Source organism: Gopherus evgoodei, chromosome 16, assembly GCF_007399415.2.
Source record: "Gopherus evgoodei ecotype Sinaloan lineage chromosome 16, rGopEvg1_v1.p, whole genome shotgun sequence".
NCBI lineage: Eukaryota > Metazoa > Chordata > Testudines > Testudinidae > Gopherus > Gopherus evgoodei.
Window position 1 is genome coordinate 22,958,128 of NC_044337.1, and position 24,680 is coordinate 22,982,807.

At 43.9% G+C, this 24,680-nt stretch overlaps 1 protein-coding gene across 3 annotated transcripts in view; it reads right to left on the reverse strand.

Annotated features, from left to right (window-relative positions):
* STRBP (spermatid perinuclear RNA binding protein) overlaps nt 1–23,689 on the reverse strand; it is a 103,199-nt gene extending 79,510 nt beyond the window's left edge. For all 3 annotated transcript variants that reach the window (XM_030535170.1, XM_030535172.1, XM_030535171.1), the window contains exon 1: nt 23,605–23,689. The gene's annotated coding sequence lies outside the window, so the exon portion shown is untranslated. The remainder of the gene's footprint in view (nt 1–23,604) is intronic.
* Nucleotides 23,690–24,680: the final 991 nt, after the last annotated feature.

Sequence of the window (24,680 nt, forward strand, 5' to 3'; positions counted from 1 at the left end):
ACCTTAAGGTGGCCATCCTGCAGCAAAAAAACTTCAGGACCAGACTTCAAAGAGAAACTGCTGAGCTTCAGTTCATCTGCAAATTTGACATCATCAGCTCAGGATTGAACAAAGACTGTGAATGGCTTGCCAACTACAGAACCAGTTTCTCCTCTCGGTTTTCACACCTCAACTGCTAGAACAGGGCCTCATCCTCCCTGATTGAACTGACCTCATTATCGCTAGCTTGCTTGCTAGCATATATATACCTGCCCCTGGAAATTTCCACCACATGCATCTGAAGAAGTGGGTATTCACCCACGAAAGCTCATGCTCCAAAACGTCTGTTAGTCTATAAGGTGCCATAGGATTCTTTGCTGCTTTTACAGATCCAGACTAACACGGCTACCCCTCTGATACTTTTCCAGGTTGAATGGTGCAGGGAGGGGCAGGAGGGACCCAACATCCACCACCTGTGAAATCACTTATATTTTGAGTGTAACTTGAAACATTAACTAGCCTTCACTCGAGGGCAAAAAATGTACAGCTCAGCTCTGATATTTTATTCCAAGCACACATGTAGTTGATTGAATGTTGCTTTATATATGTACAGGTTCTGCAGATTCTGCATAGTATCCAAAATAATGCATGTAACCATGCTGTCACAACACCACAAATACTCTCTTTTGTGGAGATGGTGGTGTGTTTTGAAGTAGCGCTGCTTCAGAATGAAATCTGTGGTATGCACAACAAAAGGTAGACCAAGGATTTTACTAAGAGGGGAGGCAACCCATTTTAGAGAGTCAGGTGAACTGGGAATGTCCCCGACTCTGATAATTCCTGTCGATATGCATCAGACAATCTCAGAGCACTTTACAAACATTAAGCCTCAACCCCCTGAGATAAGTGTAATCCTGCCTTTATATACAAGAAAAAAACATTGTTAAGTAACTTGCCCAAGGTTGCACTGTGAGTCAGAGGTAAAACTGGGGAAAAGTCAATTACTCCTTAGTGTTATCCCACACTCTAAACTCTGGAGCATGATCCCTCCCCAGTCCAACCTTTCAGTACATTAATTAGACTTTTCCAGTTCCGTTTGGAACAGACTCTACTTTAAAATAATAATATATTTTTTAAAAAGCAGCATATAAAAGACAACTTTTTTTCACCCACTGACTCTCACTCTTGTAAAACCACTAGCCACAAGGCTGACCCATCACCTCTAACATATTATCAAGACAGCCACACAAACTCTCATAATGAATCAATGCTCAGAGTTAGTTGCAGGCTTATGGGAGTCAAAGTAGCAGCCCAACAACTGCACTCCGTTTAGCTGAGTTCTGGTTGTGAATCCTATTTTCAGACCTCAAAGGGAATTGTCATGACAATTTTGAGTATCAGGTAGGTGTTGAAACATCCATTAAGCTCCTGTGTTTGAAAGGCCTGTCCCAGGACACAACATACTACACACCTCACTGTTAGCAGGCTATACCATGCTCCAGATTTAATCTCAGGAAACACGGGACCCAGCACAGCTAGAATGCTGCAGAAAAACAGGGGAACCAAGCAACTTTGCAAAGCCAGGGGTAGAGAGAGCAGGATGATGCCATGTGATCTCCACTCTCCCTAGGGCAAATTACTTATGCACCTGTACTGGGCATCTCAGACAGGAGTCCAAGGTTTCATATGCTCTTCCTGTTTTGAGGAAATGCTTTTCAAGTAAAACAGTAAAATATATTTGCGAGTCTAAATCATTAACAAGCAACGTGGGAAACAAGCATCACAAACAGAATTCCTAATGATGTAAGTAAGGATCATGTCCTCTCTCACTCCCAGGATTTGGGCTCAAGATTCTGGGTTTCTCCTGCCATAGCTGCTGACTCTACAAATACCTAATGTAGGGGGAGGCATCCGGTCCCAATTCCAACATTTACAGTTCGTAACCTTTCAGGTTTTTGTTTTAAATAGGTCTCTGTGTAATTAAGGCCACACATTTAAAGCCTGACCCAGCAAACCCTTCTTATGACAGGTAGGGGATCATTGTTATCAGTAGTAAGCACTACAGCAGTACTCTCAGTTCACACAATCAGGTCCTTTAGCTGTGAGCAATTTAAGGTCTTTGGCAGTTCTGTATATTTTAGAAGCATTTCAGTTCACTTTTAATACTTTGTCCCTTTGACCATCACCACTTGGAGCCCCTGGACTCCCTTTCCCAGGATGGTAGGGGAACAGCAATTATTGCTTCTACTGTAATTAGGGTGACCAGATGTCCCGATTTTATAGGGACAGTCCTGATTTTTGGGTCTCTCTCTTATATAGACTCCTATTACCCCACACCCCCGTTCTGATTTTTCACACTTGCTGTCTGGTCACCCTAACTGTAATTTGCCAGTTTTGTTTTGGAAAAGCGCACACAAAGTCAAGGCATTGAAAGGAGGCTGCTTTTCAACAGATGGAAGCTTTCAACCATTGCATCTTTTTCCAGAACAGCTCAGCAAAGCAGTACTAGCTTTGTTTCTGAACAACACTCAGATGCCTAATCAGACAAGTAAGATCTTCGTTATGTGAAAAGCATCTAAAAGAAATAATGGTTTCAATCCTCATTTTTTCACATGTAAAACTTATTATAATACCTTTTCCATAAAGCTATAAAGACTTCCATCTAAAGCAAAGGCCAGTACAATGAGAGAGACACTAATATAGAAGTATAAACTCAAAACTTGTTCTATCTTGAAATTGCTGTTGTGAGGGATGGCACCCAGATTGTGTCTATTTTGTTTTAAATACATCATATTACTCTAGATTCACACATTTTTAAGGGTTGAAGGAAAGTTATGACCATCTAGTCCAGGGAGAGGCAACCTATGGCACGTGTGAGCTGATTTTCAGTGGCACTCACCCTGTCCAGGTCCTGCCCACCGGTACAGGGGGCTCTGCATTTTAATTTTAAATGAAGCTTCATAAACATTTTTAAAACCTTATTTACTTTACATACAACAATAGTTTAGTTACATATTATAGACTTATAAAAAGAGACCTTCTAAAAACGTTAAAATGTATTACTGGCACATGAAACCTTAAATTAGAGTGAATAAATGAAGACTTGGCACAGCACTTCTGAAAGGTTGCCGACCTTTGATCTAGTCTGACCTCCTGCATAAGACAGGCCATAAAATGTCACACAATAATGCCTGAACTCCCCTCAGCCACCTCAGAGAAACCAGTAATGACCATCTAAAGCAGGATCTACAGTGTTTTATCCTCTGCTATTGCAGACAGTGGATGCTCTTGGGATGTTCCAAATTACAAGCCTCAGAGAGAAGCATATAATCTGGCAGATAAACAAAAACCCTGATTATACAGCCTCTGCATACCAGGGTTTTCAGAGGCAGCCAACCCTGTCCGGGGAAAGGGAGCACCCTGGGTATCCAACAATCACTTACAGAAGAAAAGTAGCCATACTGACAGTTTGTAGGGTCAGAGGATGCTGCTGGCAATATAGAAGCCTTGAAAGTTACAGGGTGTGAAGTCACCAATAGCTGGAGAATCCTCAAGACTCAAACAAATGCCAACAGCCCTCTGTGGAACTAGATGCAGCAAAGCAAGCAGAATTCCCCTGGTAAAATTCTCTATATCTAGATGGAGTAAATACAATCATTAAACCTGCTAGCATTACAGGATGACAGACTCTGCCAAGGCCATGTGCAAGGACTCCTGGAAAGTTATGACTTCACAGCACTGCAAGGACTATTATGGGTCCTGCATTTCCATGTACTCTTAGCAGCACAGAGCCAGAGTAGAAGCAGCTACAGCAAAAGTGCATTGAGTTCTAAACCGGGGGTTGAGAGAGAAAGGACGTACCGAAAGAATGCAATCAAATGTTTAGCTTAATCTCAGCCCATTAAAATCTGATTTGCAAAGATACATTTTCCAGACTACAACAGAGCCTCCACAGTAACTGCAAAACTTTTTGAGAGGAAAACTGCTTAAAGCTGAAAGAGCAATTAAATGAGCTGCCCTTGTTAAACTGTCTAGGTTTTAGCAGGTTTAAATCTGACCAATAACAAATGAGAAAAGGAGGCGGCTCACACCCACACAAACACAGGTTTGATCAATGGGAGACCTGACCTTGCTGGTAAAACCTAAAGTGAGTTCATGCTACTAACAATGGGGATAAAATATCCCTTTGCCAAGTGCTTGCAAGGGAAAAAAAGGCTGAGGAGTCAGAAACTGTGTTTTCTATTCCATTCCAGCTTGTATTTAATGCCCACTACCATGGCATCTGAGCCAGTTCAAAATTATGCATATGATAAAACAGCCATTTGAAAGTCACCCAAAGTAGGGAAGTTCCAGAAACAAGGATACTATGGTCATCTAAGAATCAATTCAGAGTGTAACCAAAATGCTTTAGAGGAAAGATAGATGAAGTATTTCTCAAAGTAAGTTGTATACAGACATGATGAGCTGAATTAAAAGACAGCAGTGTTCACTCTGAAGTACCACGGAATAACTAGTTGGATGCATTTAGACTCTTCCTACAGGAGACCCAACTTAGGTGAAATCCCAAGTGAATGAATTTGACTCTCAGGCCAGTCTCTAGTAGACATTTGTTCTTATCACAGAAATCACAGTTTGACAATTAATGAACAACTCTATGGCAGCCTCTGTTCAGGAATGAAATAGCAAGGATATTTGCTGCGGATCATACAGGGAGGCACTCATCATCTACCTTCAAATTATGCCAGGTTCTGTCTAATAAGGATTTATCCAATTGGTGATTATTTTTCTTAGACTGGCTCAACTTAAAGCACTGAAAATTCAGCATGTAAGATACACACCTAGAAGAGGAACAGGAGTTGGATAGCTGTTTGCCTCTAGAGCAGCAAAGCAATAAGGTTATTTTTAAATACATTTAGTTGTTTTTCAGACTCAGAAAACTGCAGTTACAGAGCTACAAAACCACCAACTAGTCCAGGGAGAACTGTAGCTGACTGCCAGAAGAAATAACTATTTTTTTCCCAATCATATACTGCATACACCTCAATAGTGCAGGTAGGGAAGTGTACAGCCTGGAAACCCGCCGGTCAGAAGTGAGAGAGATGAGAGTCTCTACCTAAGCAAGGTGATGGCTGAGGAGCCAAAGGCAAGTGCCCTTGAGGGACCACGGAGGACTACAGGTGCAGCGGCCCATAACTGTGACACAGCCCTTTACAGAACAAGCACCATCACTGCGGTTAGGGCTAGGAGCTTGTCATGATAAATTATATGAGTCCACAGTCTGATCCTAGAGACAAGACAATATTTACCAATTGATTGTACAAAACAAGATGCCAGAAGTCAGAGTGGACATTATTTTAATCAAACTAGCCTCTCTTTCTGCAATAAAATTGCTTATAGCCATTTAATATTTAATACCTTTAAGCCATTTAAAACCAATTTCCAATGTCTACTGGTCTGATCCTGCAGCACAACAGGAAGACGTGCAGGAAAGAGCCGTTGCTGCCTCCTCTTCAAATAGTGCAAACAGAGCAGTGCAGCACAGATGCCTGCTAAACCAGCTCGTCAGCTCGAGAACTCCACTCCCACCCCAAATGTCACAGTACCCACGAGCCTCATTCCCCGGTGAAAGCGTGAAATCACGAGCATTAACTTTATGAGCATCCCTCTTGAGGGTGTGACTTTTTCTGACAGCTCCCAATGTTCTCAGCAAAATTAGTTCAGCTGTTACCGTCACATGTACCTAGCAACACCCAAGAAGCCCAACGTCAGAACTCATGGAGCACAAAGACAAGTTAATCTCTGACTCCCATGACAAAAGTACAACCCTAGTCATAGAAGGGTTTACATTTGCTTACTGCTATTTCTAATGGGAAAGATGTTTTCCATTCAAACGCAGCCATTACCCAATAGCCACAGCTGTTCCACCACCACATTCCGGGTTCCTTCCATAAGACTTCATCACAACGTTCAGAAGGTGAGCCCAGGCTCAAAGCTTTAGACTAGCAATCCATGCACTGTAATTCAGGGGAAGTAAAGCAGAGACAGCACAGGTTCACATGCTGAGAGAGGCACAGTACACAGCTTTGGGGTTTGGTCCCATCAGTTTCATTTCTGTTCCTTATTTTAAGAAACCAAAATGAGCACAGGTGCATTCACAACAGTCAACTGCATGTGCACAAATAAAGCACTACATAACGGGACACCTCACTAGCTTCACCAGTTTATATCATGGGACTCAAACTAGCGCTAATGAGTTCTAGAACCCAGGCTCTCTGGCACAACCCAATGCAGACAACCCTGGCAGCATCCCCAGATGGCCAGCAGGCTTGGGTTCCATTGTCCCAGTAAGAGAGGAGCTCATCATTGGGAACCTGTGACACCTGCCCCAACTCTGACTCTGGGACAAGACAAGGGGAGCATGGCTAGCTCTAAAGCAGGGTTTCTCAATCCATGGGTCAGGACCCAAAACTGAGTTGTCAGAGGGTTGCACAGCAGCTCCTGTCCCACAGGGCTGGCTGGGCTCACCACCTTGCTCCCACGGGGCTGGATTCCCAGCATCACTCACGTTTAACCCAGCTGCCATTACGACGGGAGTCCAGATAGGCCAGATTTTGAGGGAGTGGCACTGTAACCCCATGAGCCAGGTCTACAGATGGTAGATGACCATCTAAAGGCAGATGGGGACCCCAATCTGCAACTTTTACTAAGGTGAGGGCAGCTATAAGTTCTGCCATCTCTTCCCATTGCCCCCCCTCACCCCCCATCACCAACGAGCTGCCTTCACTACACTGGTTTTGTGGTATTCAATCCCCACGGTCAATTTAATTCTGGGACTGTCAACATGGGAGCCAAGCAACGCCAGCAGCAGTGTCCGTAGTGGACATCTGTCTACCCCTCACTGGACTGTGACCCAACCACTTCAGACAGGCGGCTGCAAAGCCAACAGATGCCATAAATCCAAGCATCTTACAGCCTGTCTAGGATAGGCACAGAACTCCAGCTCCTTCATCAGTCTGGTTCAGAGAAGCCTCTGTGACCAGTTCCTTCATTTCTCTGTTTTTTAAAAGGAAGGAAGGGAAGAGCGAGACACACACACACACATTCAGGTGGTGAGGTAAATTGTTTAAGGAAGGTACTGTCCTTTTGTTCTGTTTTTGTACAGCACCTAGCACAATGGGGGTTTGGTTTATGACTGCGGCTTGAAGGCACTACTGCCACACACATAAGGGAAGATGATTTAAGGAACATCACACACACACACACACACAAACTTGTTACCTCCCCCTGCTGCATACGGTCTTCATCATCACGCATCTGTGCAATGACTGGCACAATGCAACTTTGTTCTAGCTGAGACCTGCAGGAGCTACTGTAATATAAAGAGTGCCTAATTCCCTCCTGCTGTCCCAATAAGCCAAATTGCCTAGTTTTTCCAGGCTGCTCCCTATGCACAGAAAGCCCCCCTTACCCCAGCTCGCTGAGCCAACACTCTCCTCTCCTGTGATGCCCACAAGAAGAGAAGACAGATAAATACATATTTAACACAATGTTATGCCTTCCACACTGGGCTTCCTAGCACATCCCTTCTTCTCCAGCCCTGGATCTTAGACTATGTGCTCTGGAGGGCAGGAACATCTTGTTTTGTCCCTTGTACAGAGCAAAGCACACACAGTCAGTGCTCAAAGAACCTATTAGCACTTTCCATCCCCCATTGCTACCCCTTTCTCCCTTGTGCCTGTGATCCTAGCTACCCCATCTTTCTGCCTTTGTGCTGGAGCAGGTACCTGCAAGCCGTGTTCCTGTGCTGCAGTGACACACTGACAAGGAAAATCCTTGACAGTTTCACGCTGCTGCAGATTCAAAGCAATGCAGTGCAGCCCAGAGAGCCAAACCACGAACCCCGCAGGAGTTTTTCCTGCTCTATCTCCCATTCCCTATGCAGCAGTGAAGACAAGCAGGCTCCTACAATCCATGGTGAATTTAGAAAGGTCATTATTGTGGGAAAGAGACTGAGCAAACTGACCTTAATTGCTCCTGCTATTCTCTTCTATGTAAACATTTAAGTGACCTCAATAAAGGCCTTTTGTACCATAAAAGCCCCCAGATTTCTGATCTGTCTCGAGATTCAAAACTGAGAAGGAAACACAGTATTTTTATTTTTTTGGCATGTTCTCCAATTGCTATTCCAATCTCCTAACACAAAGGCTTCACTAGCACACAGAAAGTCATCTCTCCTTAACCCAGGAGTTATTCCAAACATTCTTAACACAACAAGAGCAAAATGAAAACAGAAAAGGAGAGAACACATCAAATCCCAGAGCTCCTATCCACTCAGCCTAAAATTCAATCAGCTACGTATGCTATGCACGATACTCGCTACTGTACTTCGCAATAGATTGTGTGTGGAGGGTGGGGGTGAAGATGAAAAACCCTTTGAGCTAAAGTGCACCTGCTAAGCTAGCAATAATGCTAACTACTGTATTTTAAATCGTTGGTGTTCAATTCAGATACAGAGGAACTCGATCTTAGAGTCTGAGAATCATGCTCTAATGTGGGTGTAATATATTTAGGACCAACCATTATATTTAAAAATAGAAGTAAGGAGCTAGTTGATCTCTACCACCAATTGGACCAATGTTACCACAATGATTAGAGCGACTGTTCTGTGAAAAGTGACCAATAACAGCACCATGGAGTTCCATGTCCATTTTTCCCTTGGCAAAGAACTGCCAGGAGAAACCAGCCAGAGACTCCAGCTGTCAGGAGCAGCAGCGCTCAAGACAGGGACCTCTGGACATTCAAAGAACTTTCAGCAGTTTTGAGTGGATTCCCTCTGCCCTATTCTGATTGGCTGTTTGCTCCAATTCTCCCTGCCCTCCTCTCCCTTGGACTCACTCCCCACCTGTCTCGCTTGTCCCCTACCCCATCAGCTCCTTAGTTGATCCCCCTTCCTAACTAACGCCACAAAAAAAGAGAGTCCTGGAACAAACCTGATGTTTTCTTCCATCACACTGTTCACACTACTCGTGTTATCCCCCTTCCCCGACCTGGTGTGTTTTGTCTCTTTAAATTGTAAACTCTTTGGGGCAGGGATTATCTGCTACTGGGTTTGTGCAGTGCCTGTCACAACGGGGCTTCCCTTTTTTAGCTGGTCCTTAGGCACTACTGTAATAAACATGATGACTAATAACAATAATATGCAAGTTACAGCAAAAGTAACTTGCATATTACCTTCCAATCCATTCAGCAAAGCATCTGCAATTGCCATTTCAAGGCAGACAGGACGGAGCAGTTCTGCTCCGAAAAAGGTGTCGTACAACTTGACTGCTCTGCACGCAACATACAAATGAATAACTGCCAGCTCACTGGGAGTTGCCAGCTCTATTGTGTTGTTGCACAAAGACCTCACCATCTGTCTGAAGTCAGCCAGGTAGATGCTCCCGCAAACTACATGAGGTCTCATTGCCTGGGCTCTATGTGTTCTTCCCACAGGCACCTTCTCCGAACCACTGACATACATGTCAAAGCCGCTGAAACCACTGAATAAACAAGCTTGAGGTCTCTTTCTAACTTTTATAGCAGAGGATACAAGACCACCAATATCTTTATGTTTTGCTTCCAGACTTGTGCAAAGGTTCTATGGATGTTCACAGAGGACGACTGAGCTGAAGTACTGCTGAGGAGGGAGCGGCATTCTGGACTGTGCTATCATATAGTCCCCACTGCAGCCTCTCACTGGAAGTGGAATGCTGTTACAACATTGCAGATGATGCTAGCGCCAGACTCCTAAAAAGCGGATTCTCTGAAGCATCTCAACGGGGACCGAGATGGAGGCACATTGCAGCACAACTGTACCGAAGCAGCAGATCAATTCATAATGTGGAGCCAATATAACATTTACACTGATTCCATATTAAGTATTCTAAATTACTGCACATGTACGTTTGAACCGGACAGTTGAAATTGCAGCATGGAGCATCTCCCCTTTTAGAAATCTACTCTAGTAGTGCACAGTAATAGTTATGGTCCCATCGGTGGTTTGTAATAAGCCTCATTTGTGAGAGGGTTTTGTTACTCTGCTGTCTTCATTTGTTTCATGCTGAAACTTGGCATGAAGTACAGATTCCAGGCCTGCTGTAAAAAGTTAAATAAAATAAATTTGCTTGTTTTTTGAGAGGGGCAAAAAGTGAAGTCCCAGTTTCAAGTTCTTCAATGTTCTTAAAGGAAAGAAACGTTAGCAAAATATACTCCCAGGGACAGTGACCTTTGGGAAAGTTCTAAACTGCAGAGCAATCCTAGAGTTCCAGTGGCATACTATCAAGCACATATAATCAACAATGTAAATCACAATCTGATACCAAAGCTATCAGAAATCAAGCAATCAGAGCTGCACTTTGTAAACTGTTTTGTTTAAAAGCAGATCTGTATTTTGTTTCCTTTTACTTGCTTGGTACTAAAGACCATATCCGTAAAGGCAGAGTTCGGTTAAGACTTCATTTGCTTGTAATGCTTATTCCCCACCACACAGCCTAATCCCCTGGAATGTGGGGACTGGTTAATAGAGGGAAATGTCTGAGCTCCCAAAGAGGTGAAGAAACAGGCTGCAGGAACCAAACCAACATAAAAAGTGACAATTCTATATCCACGCAGGTATGACTGATGATAAAGAACAATTGGGAAGGAGGGGGAGCCAAACAGCATATCACTTTATTTTTCTGGCTGTCATCATCAACTCATGATTGCCTCAGCTGCCCATCTTAAAACAGATACAAGGGTACTCGCTCTTTATAAATTGCTTTGAGATCTACAAATAGAAGTGCCAAGTACAATTATTATCGGTAATTTCAGATAAAATGGGTATGTAAGGAAAAGAGTGCTACAGAGAAACAATCACTGCAAGCAAAGTTATTCCTGAGCAGGGAGTTTTTCAAAGTGTTCAGGGAGGTGACAACAGCTATAACAAGAATAAAGAGTCTAAAGCCACATTCAGATGTTGCAAAATATTTTGGCTGCTGCCAATATGGAGTGGTATCAAATGTATTCATGGAGCAACCAAGAGCAGCACCAAGTTTTTCCAGAATCCAATTTGATCTAAAAACTAAACTCAATTTAAAATATCCCAGCTACAGGAGGACTCTGACTTGCCTTCAGGGTGGGAGTCACGATTCTTTCTTGAATGCGGGGGGGAGGGATAACTCAGTGGTTTGAGCATTGGACTGCTAAACCCAAGGTTGTGAGCTCATTCCTTGAGGAGGCCACCTAGGGATCTGGGGCAAAAATCAGTACTTGGTCCTGCTAGTGGAGGCAGGGAGTTGGACACAATGACCTTTCAAGATATAATAGGTATATCTTCAAATATTATTATTTCTTTATGATGATTTAGACAACCATGTATCCTCCTCAGCATCCCACCTATCTGCTGAAGATGAGGTGGTGCATGCAGATGCGGATTCAAAGCAAATCAAGCTACTCAATGAGGCCATGTTATTGGCAACAGCCAACATGATCCTGACCCCCAAAAGTATAGAAGCTAGCTGTTTTGCCCTTTTCTTGTATTTAGAGCAGTGGTTCTCAATCTGCGGCCCGCGGGTCACTTGTGGCCTAATCAGCACAGAGCTGCAGCCCATGTGACATCCTCAGGGCCACACAGGTAGTATTGGATGCAGCCCACAATGGGAAATAGGTTGAGAACCACTGATTTAGAGTTACATAGTTTGAGGTTAGAAGGGACCACCAGGTCATCCAGTCTGACCTGTATCACCGGCCATTAAATACCACCCAGCACCTGCACACCAAGCCTAACAACCCGAATTAGACCAAGTATTAAACGCCTCAGGAGAATAAACCATTATATTTATTTGGTTTACTGTCCTTTCTAGGGTGCTCATCACCATACTCATCTAAGCACAATTAATGCTAATTTTAGCCTAATACCTGTGTGATGTAGGAAAATATTCCATCACCTTTCATTCCAAAATGAAGCTTGGAGAAATAAAGTCACATAGCAAGTCAGAGGAACAGCCTGGAACCCAGGTCTCCTCATCTGTCACCCTATAGCTTAAACACAAGAGCATTCCCATAGGAGTTAGACGGCTGTTTAAGGCTTCTTTCCTTTTAAACCAGATCAGGGTCTCCCTTATCACCTAAACTGGGAGATGGAGGTCACCTATACAGTGTTTGTCTTTATTTCTGACTTTAAGATAAATGTATCACCTAGCTTGGATGTCACAAAGTACTGCTACCTAGACTAGTAAGTAATGACTGTCAAGTTGTACCACACCTATACACAGAGATACACCTGAGCCACTTTAAAGCCATTAGCTGAACCATTTGGCTAATTCTGAGAAATAAGCTAAGTCACAATCTGATCAGACACCTGGCCAACCCAACTAAGAAGACAAAAAACTCCCACCTTTTTTGTTAAGTTCAATTTTCTATACTTCCAGTCAGGAGATCACATAAGAGCTGCTTATTCAGGTTCCTGTAGCTGCATCAAAAAGTACAAGCCAACTGAAAGATGCATGCTGCTGAAAAAAAGCATCCTGTATAAAAGTCGGGTGGATTGTTGGATTTTCATGTGTGTTGTTGCTTTTCATTGTGTTGATTAAGAACTGCTATTAGGGAAAGGAAGAGGAAAGCAGATACAAAACTTAAACCCAGATTCATTAAATCTGTCTTTCCACAAAATGGCTTCAGCAGAATTCTAAGATTATGATGCCAAAATAGCCAGGGACCTACCTTCCTGTTTGAGATCCACTCTTTCGCTAGCCATCTTGCTGCATCTGCAAACCACAGAGGTATTTGAGCTGTAGCTTCAATTTAAGAAAGAGTTGCTGCTGGCGCAACTCACTTTATGATGGACCTCAGCTCTGACGTTTAAAACCACCCCATGGTCCAATATTGACATTTGGGTCACAGTGAACCCAGTTTCTGGCAAAGTAAGGGTTAACTGACACTAGGATTTGTGGCTGTGGTGGTTTTTCCTCCTATATCTCCTAGTTTTGGGGAGGGGCAGCTACTATATCATTTGCATTCCTATAATTGTATTTCTAATTTACCGTAAAGGCACAAAACCCTGGATACAAAAATTTCTGATGCTTTTAACTATCATCTAAATACGTAAAAATCTATAGTTGCCACCTAGGCAGCTTCCTAGCGTCCACTTGTACAATCCAAAAAGCTGGGAATGCATTTATTGACAGTGTTCAAAAGCCAGCGTGGCTCCGGGCTGCACAACCACCACAGAATTTACTACACAATTAGCTATGTTGCACAGCCAAAGGAAAAGCAAGATTACCCAACACAAAGGAAACATCAGTTCAGCAACAGGTGCAGGCGTCTGCAACTGGGAACAAGTAACGATATACATTCCTCTGGACAAATGGCCTTCCCACCCTCCTTTAAACTCAGCAAATAAAGTAGGATGGCCATCTCCACACCAGATTCAGCATCAAGTAAACAACTACGAGAACATTATGTAGCTTCTTCACATCAGAACCAAAAAAACTAGTTGTGCAGGATGTCTTTCATAATTCTCTCCACTCCCCTTCACCAGCTTGCTGGAATGAAGTTGGAGAGGCACTACACTCCATTCCCCACCACTGCCAGTGACACATTGAGGCCCAGGTAATTAGCTACCTGGTAATCAGTGTTATTTAAATTTGAGTCCAAGGATCAACTAAATGACAACATGGACTGTTCGGCACTTTGAGATCACCTGATGAAAAGTGCTATACAACAGCCAAGAAGTCTTATTAGTTTTTAAGTTGACACGAACATCCAAGGCCCAATTCTGCTCTGTGTCTGCATGAGTGAGGCTAACTTGGGTAAGAGTTACAGAGTTTGGCTCTATATTCTAGTTCCACATACTGCAGTATAATAAAAATTAGGTTCACTCCTAATACAGGAAACTGCCAAAGAACAAGACTTTAAAGACTTCTACAATTATATTTTCACATGCTTTTTTTTTTTTTAAAGTAGAAACAAACATGCCCTTCCCTCTGCCCACCCATTCATGTTATCTTGGATACCCTTCTTCCATCTATCCAGACAGCACCCACTTGTCCAGGTGATACCCTTAGTTCATCTGTCCAGGTAAATGGACAATGAAAAGATAATTTGCATCAAGTTTAAATGCTGATCCCTTTGTGTGCAAAGTCATCTGCAATGTTAGTGTATTCATGTATTTCAACAACGTGCAGGTGAATGCAACATGTTGGCCCACACCATCTTACTGGGTTGTGTACTCTTTGTGTTTTTCTACATAAGAAATAATGTAAGATCTTTTGCTTGGATGTCACATTTACTGGAAGGGTTAAATAAATTACACAGGCAACAATGATTTGACTGCTTTAAAATTAAGAAAAACCACACCAGCAATAAAAATTCCGCAGGTTCAGAACTTTTACACCACCTTGTCGACCTTGAAACACCTGGGGATTTATTACAACCTGCTACAGAATTCTCTCACTTTTCAAGTGGAGATGGCCCATGAAGTGTCACAGAATTCTAGTGGTTCTGATTTCATTATTGGTGTGATCAACTGTACAGCTTGGAAATTAACTACAATAAGCAATGCCTCTGTATGTGATGCTCTATCTATGCCTCAGGGAAGGCTAAAGTCACAGCAAGGCTCAACAGTCAGATCACTGGTGGACACTTCAAGTTTACCAAATAAAGCAAAAAACTGAAATTGTTCCTAGTGAATGTCCTGGCTCTCCCCCCTCTGCCCCAAATATCGCAGGAATTAGAGAATTAAAGACCATCTCCGATCAACTTGTGCATCTCTCTTGCCATTGCAGTACATTGTCAGTTTCTCAGTATATGAGTTCATTTACTGTTATGTCAAATTAGGTTAACTTAAAATAATTATTTCATTTCTTTCAGTATTAACCACTTCAGGAAGTTTACCAATCTAAAGGCCAATTATTTTCCAAGATTTTTCAAACCCACTTAATATTTCAATAAAAAACTATTTAAAATGCAAAATAAAAACTTGCAACCACAATATTAAATTTACATTAATACCGAGGTATGCCCCAATTTTGTTCGATTTTTTTAAACATACAATTTAAAGTAGTTTTTCCCTCTATGTAGATGATGCATAAAGGAGAAAGTCACTGTAATAAAAGCTTGGTACTACTGGCATACAAACCTCAAGCCAGACAAATCAGAGTCTAGTAAAGCAGCGTATAATTTAAATTTTGTTATGTCAATCACAAGCAGCATCTTGAGGCTCTTTACGACTTGTACACCAAACCACAACATAAAAAATGTTTTAAATCATCCCCTACAGAGAGAATAGCTAACTGTCAACTATTCAAGGGATTTCCCTAAATGAACAAGCAACTAGATTCTTAGAATTAACCCTCTTCAATATCAGTATTTTGAACACACATTTACTGCCCGATCAATTACAGAAACTGTACCATAAAAACTGACTTCATGTAGCTACAAGAAGTTCAAACTGGAAGATTAACATACAGATTGTAATAACCCATGATCTTTATTACCTTGAGCAATCAATCAGCAGATGACCAAGTGGCCCAGTAGTCTAGCAGCCCAGCATAGGCATATTCGATAGCTATACATGGTATCAGACTCAGAATTCCTGCTCTCTGGCTAGCAAAGCCAGGGGCTGAGAGAATCAGAGCAGAAGCTCATAAGGGACAAACAGAATAGCCTGTACCATGCACGTGCCCGTGCGCACACACACTTTTCCTTAGATCTCGTAACTAAGCGCTAAGGCTGGTGGTAGCACTGATGTTCTAGGCAGGGTAAAACAACAGCATTATACCTACATTTCCATTTCCACTCCCATTACTGCTGCCACTGATAGGAGATTAAAAGAAAACTCACCATAGATGCACTGCAAAGCAAGAAAGTAAACACAAGGCAGTAGAGTTGGATGGAACAGGGTCTAGACTTCTCTCAGCCCCCTTTTGTTCTAGGATGATTGGTAGAGCCCTGCAAATCTGCAGATATCTGCAAATATCCACTCCTGCGGTTGCCGATATCCATGGACCATTTTTGCAGATTGCAGATCAGACGTGGATACAAATTTTGTATCCATGCACGGGTCTAATGGTTGGGAGCAGAGGACAAAGAATGCAACATTAAGATAGTTCAGCTACAAAATAAAGTCAGGAAATGCAAAGGTCAAAAAACATACAAGCTATGTTCATTTGACCAGGTTGCACGTATGTAGTAATTCCTGTGCCGGCTTTTGAGAATGGTAGTGATGGAAGACCGGTGTCTGCAGTGGATTTGTATTGTTTTGGTTTAAGGGACTGTGGCGGTGCACCCATAAGGCTTCATGGAAATATACTTATGAACGTATATATATATATATGACATAACTGGAATTTGTTTTATGCTACATATGCCATGTAACATATCTCTGTAAAGGTTATGATCTACTGAATCTATTCATCCTATTTGTATGTGTCATTGCTGTATTTGAAGTTATGAATACTGGCTGTGTACTTGCTTGATTTTTAAATAGCCTTAGTAAAGCATTTGGTTAGCTTCTTGAGAAAGGAATGTCCAAATTAAGTGCCCAATCAAGAAACCCTTAAAGGACAATGAATCTTGGAAGCCTCCAATCACGTAAGAAGTCTACCTGAGGACATTCAGGGTAGCATATAAACAATGGCTGCTACCTGTAAAGACTGAGTCATCCATGGACATGTGACTTGCCCGTGTGACTCCAAAACTCCGTCTTGGAGCTGGACTTCGCATAGGAGAGAGGAAGGGGTCTCCACCCACAAGAGAAAGTCTATTTAAACCCCTGGGAGACCCCTCCTTTTTGCCTTCAGCTGACTCAAGAGATAGCCTCTCCACCCCCAAGGATACCTGAAAGAAACTGGAACAAAGGACAGGGAGTGAGAGTGATTGCTGGACCCAGACTAGAAGGAGACTAGTCTGTAAAAGGAAGCTTACTGGAACACCATAGAGGGTGCGATTTTGTCTGTATTCAGTTTTCTTACTGTATTAGACTCAGACTTGCATGTTTTATTTTATTTTACTTGGTAATTCACTTTGTTCTGTCTGTTACTACTTGGAACCACTTAAATCCTACTTTCTGTATTCAATAAAGTCACTTTTTATTTATTAATTAACCTAGAGTATGTATTAAGACCGCCGGGGGGGGGCAAACAGCTGTGCATCTCTCTCTAATAGTGTTACAGAGGGTGAACAATTTATGCGTTTACCCTGTATAAGCTTTATACAGAGAGAAAAACGGATTTATTTGGGATTTGGACCCCATTGGGAGTTGTGCATCTGAGTGTTAAAGACAGGAACACTTCTTAACTTGCTTTCAGTTAAGTCTGCAGTTTTGGGGCACGTGGTTCAGACCTTGGGTCTGTGCTGGAGCAGACAGGCATGTCTGGCTCAACAAGACAGGGTGCTGGAGTCCCAAGCTGGCAGGGAAGCAGGGGCAGAAGTAGTCTTGGCACATGAGTTGACAGTTCCTAGGGGGGTTTCTGTGATCCAACCCATCACAAGGACATCAACTTGCCAGTTTAAAAAAAAAGTTAAAAGTAGTTCCAGGTACTATACCTGCCCAAGTCTCTCTCCCCTTCCCCCAACACCTTCTGTGGATTTATACCATATTTTACAACTTTATCAGTGTTTTTCTGTCCCCAGTGCTCAATAAGAGACTCAAACAAGAGAAATTGCCTATACAAAGTGCCTTCAAATGCAAAGGTCAAACTGAAAGAATATTTCTCTCTAGTCTTCCAGTTAATATTAGGTGCTCTTTGTAAGAGAAGTAAAAATTTCAAGACAATGTGATTTAAGTTGATGGTGTCCCTCTAAACGTGCAGCTTTGTATTTCTATTTATGCTAAACGCATATCATAGACTAGTACACAGAATATGCAGAGACTAAGGGCACAAGCGGCAGTGGTTATGTTGGCGAGAGAAGTTTTGCTGCTGACACAGCAGCACTGTCCACCTGGGTGTTTATGGTGGTGTTACTTATGTTGCTTGGTGGGGGAGGGAGGGAGGGATTGTGTGATTTATTCACACCCTTGACCGACATAAATTATGCCGACATACGCTGTAATGTAGACACAGCCTAAGTAATGGTTCCTATAACAGTTCTGATATTTGCATTTTTTTCCTGGTATTTTAAACTATAAGTGCAATTTTAATGTTGCATTAGAACAGTATTTTTGCCTCTAACTTCTTTCCTGCTGCATATGAAGCCTAAAATTGGCCTTTTTTGCTAACCTCTCTCAGCTTAAACCATGAGTTTGCAGTATTGTCTTCTATCACCTCTTGGTCTGTCAGCATTACCACTTTTCAAGGTATGTGCCACCTCTCATGTATGTGTTCATTTCAGATTATTTTCCCCCAAACTGTTATTTGCTGCCAGGGTTTCTAACCTCCCTCAAATTCCTTTGTATTTATCCTCATTGGTGTTCAACTCCGCCCAGTTCAGCATCATTTGCAAACTTTATTAGCCGTGTCTACTTGCTCTTCTAGATAGTTAAAAAACATATTAAATACACCTCTACCTCAATATAACACTGTCCTCGAGAACCAAAAAAATCTTACCGCATTATAGGTGAAACCCATGTTATATCGAACTTGCTTTGATCCACCGGAGTGTGCAGCTCGCCCCTCGGAGCACTGCTTTACTGCGTTATATCCGAATTTGTGTTATATCGGGGTAGAGGTGTAATACCAGAGATCACTGCAACACACTACTAAACATCTGAATTCAATCTGATATTTTACCTTGTGTTTAGGTACATTGGTCACTTTTCAATACATGAGATGGTGCTTATTCCAAGATGATTTGAACTAATTTTAGAGACAATTTTGAGAAACACTATCAGGGGCTTTTCTATAATCTACGTATTAAATCCCCCTGCATCCACCAAATGCCTACAAATTCTTACTAAAACACCTCCAGTGCAGGCAGTGGGACTATTTGCACGAAGTTACACCTCTACCCCGATATAATACGACCCAATATAACACAAATTTGGATATAACGCAATGCTCAGGGGAGGAGCCTGCACACTCCAGCGGATCACAGCAAGTTCGATATAACGTGGTTTCACCTATAACCCAGTAAGATTTTTTGGCTCCCGAGGACAACGTTATATCGGGGTACAGGTGTTTAGCATGAGAAAGTTTTGCAGGACCGAGTCCTAATTCTGTAATTCTATCCAGAGCCAACAAGTTTATCTCCAGACATCTATTTATAAATCCGCTGCTGCTAGTTGTTCATTTTCCCTCAGTATTTGCTCTGTTAATTTAAAGGTGAATAGGAGTTAACTATTCCCAGTAAAGGCTGGTAACTACAAGGATCTCTCGCTTTCCCTTTTTCAAAGATCAGTACTGCATTTGCTCTTCTCCAGTCTTTCTACATTTTTAGTAACATATCAGTGGTACAGTAAGTTTGCTAATTCCCTTAATAAGCTTCACTATACCTTACCCACAGCTTTTTTCATAAATCCCTCCTCACTGCCTAAGTTTTCTTGTTGAAGACAGATTTTAAACAGAATACCACAGCCAGTTTTGAGCCATTCATTTAACCGCCTTTATTCATGAGTGACCCTACTTTCTCTATTTTTCATGTTAAGGCACTAGGTGGTTTGCTGATTTTGGGGGGTAGGGCGCGGGGGGAGGGAGGCGGGGAGAGAGCACGGATTGTGCTGCATGTACAATTTCCCCTACACAAACTGTCCCAGAAGCAGCATAAAGAAGAGCACTACCCACCACCGCTTGCCCGAAGCTGGGCCCATGGTCAGAATACAACAGACAGGGAGAATATCCACCACAGTGAAGACATGGCTGTGCTAAAGATCTTAACAGATACCTTGCTAAGCATGCTCACAAGTGACTTTTCACTTGCCTATAACTTGTTAACCAAACAGGGCATTGCCCCTCCTCCAGTCATGAACACGTTCTTCTAAGAGATCCATTTACATGCCAAGTCTCAAAGTTCAGCTGCTACCAAAGCAACATGGAAAAAAGTGTGGCTTTTATTTTATTATTATTCTGCGATGAGGTTTTCAGACTTGCACAGCACAACATGGCTGAACAAGCTTCCCTCAAACTCCCCAAAAGGATTCCCTTTTCAATCGAGAGCAAGTGTACAAAATCTCAGTGCTGCTGGAGACCTCTGCAGAATTTTAGGAATGAGGGGTTTTGAACCAAAACAGTTTAGCAGTCTTAACTGGCTCAAGGTTTGCTTTGCCTAGAATTTACTTTCAAACCCCTGAGTAGAACCAGAACTTTCTCTTTCAAATGGGTCCTCAAAGCTCAACCTCTTCACTGAAGCTCAGACCCACTTCAGCCACACCAGTGAATGGCATTCCAAGACAGAGCCTTCCTTTAGGTCTCCCAGTAATTATGTATTGTGTATGTGCATTTAGAGAATATGCTCCCTGTGTTTTTCTTGTACAGTGACAATCACATTACCAGTATTTTAATAATAATGATCATTACAGTACCTCCAAGTAGGTGCATGTACAGTAGTATACAAAAAAAAAAAGGGAGGGTGGGAGGGGGTGAGAAAATTAGTAATTAAAACAAAAACAATTATACCAAGGATGCTAAGACAGCACCACACACTACACTAAGAGTGGCAAGATTGTTAGGAGTGGACAACTGAACGCACCAAAATCTTGCCAGTGCCAATCACAACCAGCACGATCTCTTCCCTACTCCTGCCACACCAGAATGGAGTAAAAGCAAGAGACTGGAAAGTTCCAGACAGAAATAGTGCTGACATTGCCTAGAACTTTCAGAGGTGAGTCCAACTTCCTAAAAACCACCAAGAAGTCAGTGGAAGCTAGAAATGCCCTGACAGGCTGTCATGTATTTCCTATTTCTCCGCACTGGCAACCAGCCACAAGGTCCCATCACTTACAGTCAGTCTTTGACTCCACACAAGGCCTGAAGCCTTTTCAATGCTTGCAAAGGCCCTTTGCTTTTCAGAGATCGGCTCGTGGCATCACCCACACAAGGTATTATTGTGATGTCCGAATAGAGATACTAATGCTTCCCCCTCCACTCCACAAAAAAGCAATTCCAAGTTTTTTAAGGCTCTTCTTCCCAAGACACACAACTAGCCAGCTTCTTCACACCCTTCTTCCACTCTCTTCTCAATAGATACTAGGCCTCATGCCTCCACCATCATTTCCTTTGGGTCCTTCTTAAAGTGTCACCACTATTAGCTTAAAAAAATCACTTCACTAACAATCATTTTTTTACCAAAGTTACAAGGACCTTACATTATTCAGTACTTTTACAAATGCTATGTGGGTCAGTATTTGTGTTTTGCTTACTTTTTGCATTTTACTCAGTTTGGACAATGAATTAAAAAAAATCAATTAAATCAGTTTCATTTTCACTCTTTAATTGCGCAAGACTGGGGTTCCAGACACACATACATTCTAATCATTGCACGATCACAGCTGTTTTCATTGGAATTATTTTTTAATTGTATAAACATTTTTATTGGTTTGGGGACTTAAAATAGCTTGTTTTAACAAAATGTAAACAATGAGTCAAATTTAAGCTAACAGTGTTGCTTCAAATATATACTTCTTTCAAGAGACCAAGAAAACCCCCTGGTCTCTATCCCAGTACTAAGTTACAGACAATTTAAATACATATGGAACTAACCAGACATGCATGAAACTTCATGTAGATTTTTCTTACATGATATCCTGTAGCCTTACCTGGTCTATCTATATTGTAAGCTCTTTGGAGTAATACCATTTTTGCTTAATGTCCATAGCGCACTTTCAATGCTACGTAAATAAATAATCAGACATGCTAGTGGATAACGTAATTTCTGTTTTTATTGCAAATTCAAGTTTTGCTCTAGTCAGCGTCCCTCTACTGATTCCCCAGCTATCTTTCACTGCAGTTCCCCCACCTCCACTAAAATCAGTGGGTTAATGATTAATACCCAGTACAGACCAAATCCAGAAAGAAAAGAGATGCAAAACTGTCACAGGAATCAAAGACACCTAGATACAGCACAGACCGTTCACAAGGCACAGAAAAGCACGAATATTTCATTTTATTTAAAATAAGGTAGGCTAGCAGACAATACAATGCACCACACCAACTAAGCAGTAGCAAAGTTCTGATCACAAGCCCTTAATTCTGTCAACCAAGAATATATGTAAGAATGGCCACACTAGGTCAGACCAAAGGTCCATCTAGCCCAGTATCCTGTCTTCTGACAGTAGCCAATGCCAGGTACTCCAGAGGGAATGAACAAAATAGGTAATTTTATGACAATTTCTCCCTGTTTTAAAGCACCACACTTCCACATAAAGGAGCTCCCTTGTCTCTCTGGGCTGAAAGGTCCTTTTATTATTCTCTACAGAGGCAATATTGCAGCTAAACATATTCACCTCCATGCCCAACAGACCAACCCAACTGACAATAGGCACAAACTGAGAATGATGCTTTCATAATGGCCTAACCACTAGCTAACATTCCTGCTCAGGTCAAGTGCACACCTGCTCCCTGCACAAAGCAGGGCAGGGAGATTTAGCACTAGGACAGCTTCCTGTGCCTAGATATCTGCACTAGGACCTTAAGGGAGAGCGTTCTCACAACCAGCCCTGCAAAGTCAGGTGCACAATGAACACCTCCTCCCCCCAAAAAAAATCCCAAATGACACCACACAAAAATTAAGAAACAGATTAGAAAAAATCACTTTGCCAATCATGTGCTGCCCCAGCAGCGCCAACCCCCCCATTCGCTGTCTGCAGCGGCAGCCTCCCTAATGCCCCCAGCGGCTGTCCCCATGCAAGAACATCCCCCTGTTCACAGTCCCAGAAAGGGCCTCTGTATGCATCCACCCTGTGCCTCAAAGAGTACCCCCCCAACCCGTGCACCGCACCCCCGATTCGCACACTCCCAGCTCCCCAACCTCCATCCCTGTCTCCAGCTGCTCCACACCCCCTACACACAGCATCCAGCAGCCCTCCGGTGGGCGCCCAGCAACCTCACGGCTGTCCATGAACCCAGCCCGCCTGCAGCCCTCAGGTTCTCACAGACCCATGCATCATGCCCCTATCTTCTCCACCCCCTTCCGCTGAGCCCCATCCCACCTACCGGCACATCCTGCCGGTGTGTCCCCATATGCACCCCGCCCCCCAAGCACCAACCCCCCGCCGCCCGTGCCCCTCGCCCCACATGGCCCCACACGCACCTCCCCCCGCCCCCACATTGCCCCACATGCACCTCCCCCCGCCCGTGCCCCCGCCCCACATTGCCCCACACACACCTCCCCCCGCCCCACAATGCCCCACATGCACCTCCCCCCGCCGCCCGTGCCCCCCGCCCCACACACACCTCCCCCCGCCCCACAATGCCCCACATGCACCTCCCCCCGCCGCCCGTGCCCCCCGCCCCACACACACCTCCCTCCGCCGCCCGTGCACCCCACCCCCCATTGCCCCACACGCACCGCCCCCCGTGCACCCCGCCCCAGCCCCCATCCGTGCACCTCCCCCCGCCCCCTACCGGTGCCATGTCCTGCCCTTGGCCGATGCTCGTAGTGGGAGGGGCGGCGGCGGCCGGTCCCCGCCCCCGGGGGTGTCTCCGATGGAGGCCCCCGGCCCCGACGCCCCCTTACCCCGCTCTCTGCCGCAGCCAGTGCAGCCCCTGTCCCACTCCCGGCTCCGTCCCCCACTCCAGCGCCTCCGGCTCCGCAGCGGCGAGCGGGGCTCCGGCACGTGACAACACCCCGCGCCCCCATAGGCTAGAGCTGCCGGGCAACGCCAGCCCGCCCCCTCTCTGCACCTGAGAGAGCGCCTTACGCCAACCACGTAGGGATGCCAGCCCCACAACGCAAACTACTTAACAGCCGCCTCCTCGGCAGGCGAATGCCGCCTTGAAAAGTTGATGTAAAGTCCTCTAGCTCCGAGAAGCAGGTGCCTTACCTGAGACCATCGCTCCTTGCGTGAACGGCGTAACCTCGCCTGCCGCGTCCCTGAGGATTTACGGAGATTCCGTAATTCTGCCGGTTAGGGAAGGCCGAGGCTGCACCTGAGACTGTTCCTTACGTAAAATCCGTATCTCCTCAAAGAGGTCAGTGTCTCTTACGGACTTTCCGTAAGGCTCCCGGCACTGGTGCCGCACCTGAGGGTGCTTTTCTTATGCGAGCTCGCTAGCCGCCGCTAGCGTAGGTGATGCTGTGGTGCTTGCGCAACTTTCGTACCAGAGTTGGTGGAATCCCCTCTGCCCTTCCCTTGTGGGTGGGGAGGGAGTCGGGCTGAGGTGAGGGGCAGGTTTGCTGGGGTGGGGGAAGCCGGGGCGGCAGGTGGGGGTGGGGCTAGGGGACAGGTGTGGAGATAGGTGGGAGCAGGGGTTCTTCATCCTCACCTCAGACCCAGGGCGCTGTTACCCCCCCAGGAGGAGGCAGAGCAAGCCCCTTTCGCCTCCCCCCGAGGCATTATTGTCACCAAGTGAGCAAAAACCATGAGCCTGGCTTTAAAAAAGTACAAAATTCAACAACAAACAACTATAAACGTTGGATTCTTCTCATTTGATTTCTGTTTCCTGAGCAGGTAAGGGGCATATTTTCCAGCTTTTTCTCACAAACACAAAGATTAATTATCAGAGGGGTAGCCGTGTTAGTCTGGATCTGTAAAAGCAGCAAAGAGTCCTGTGGCACCTTATAGACTAACAGACATTTTGGAGCATGAGCTT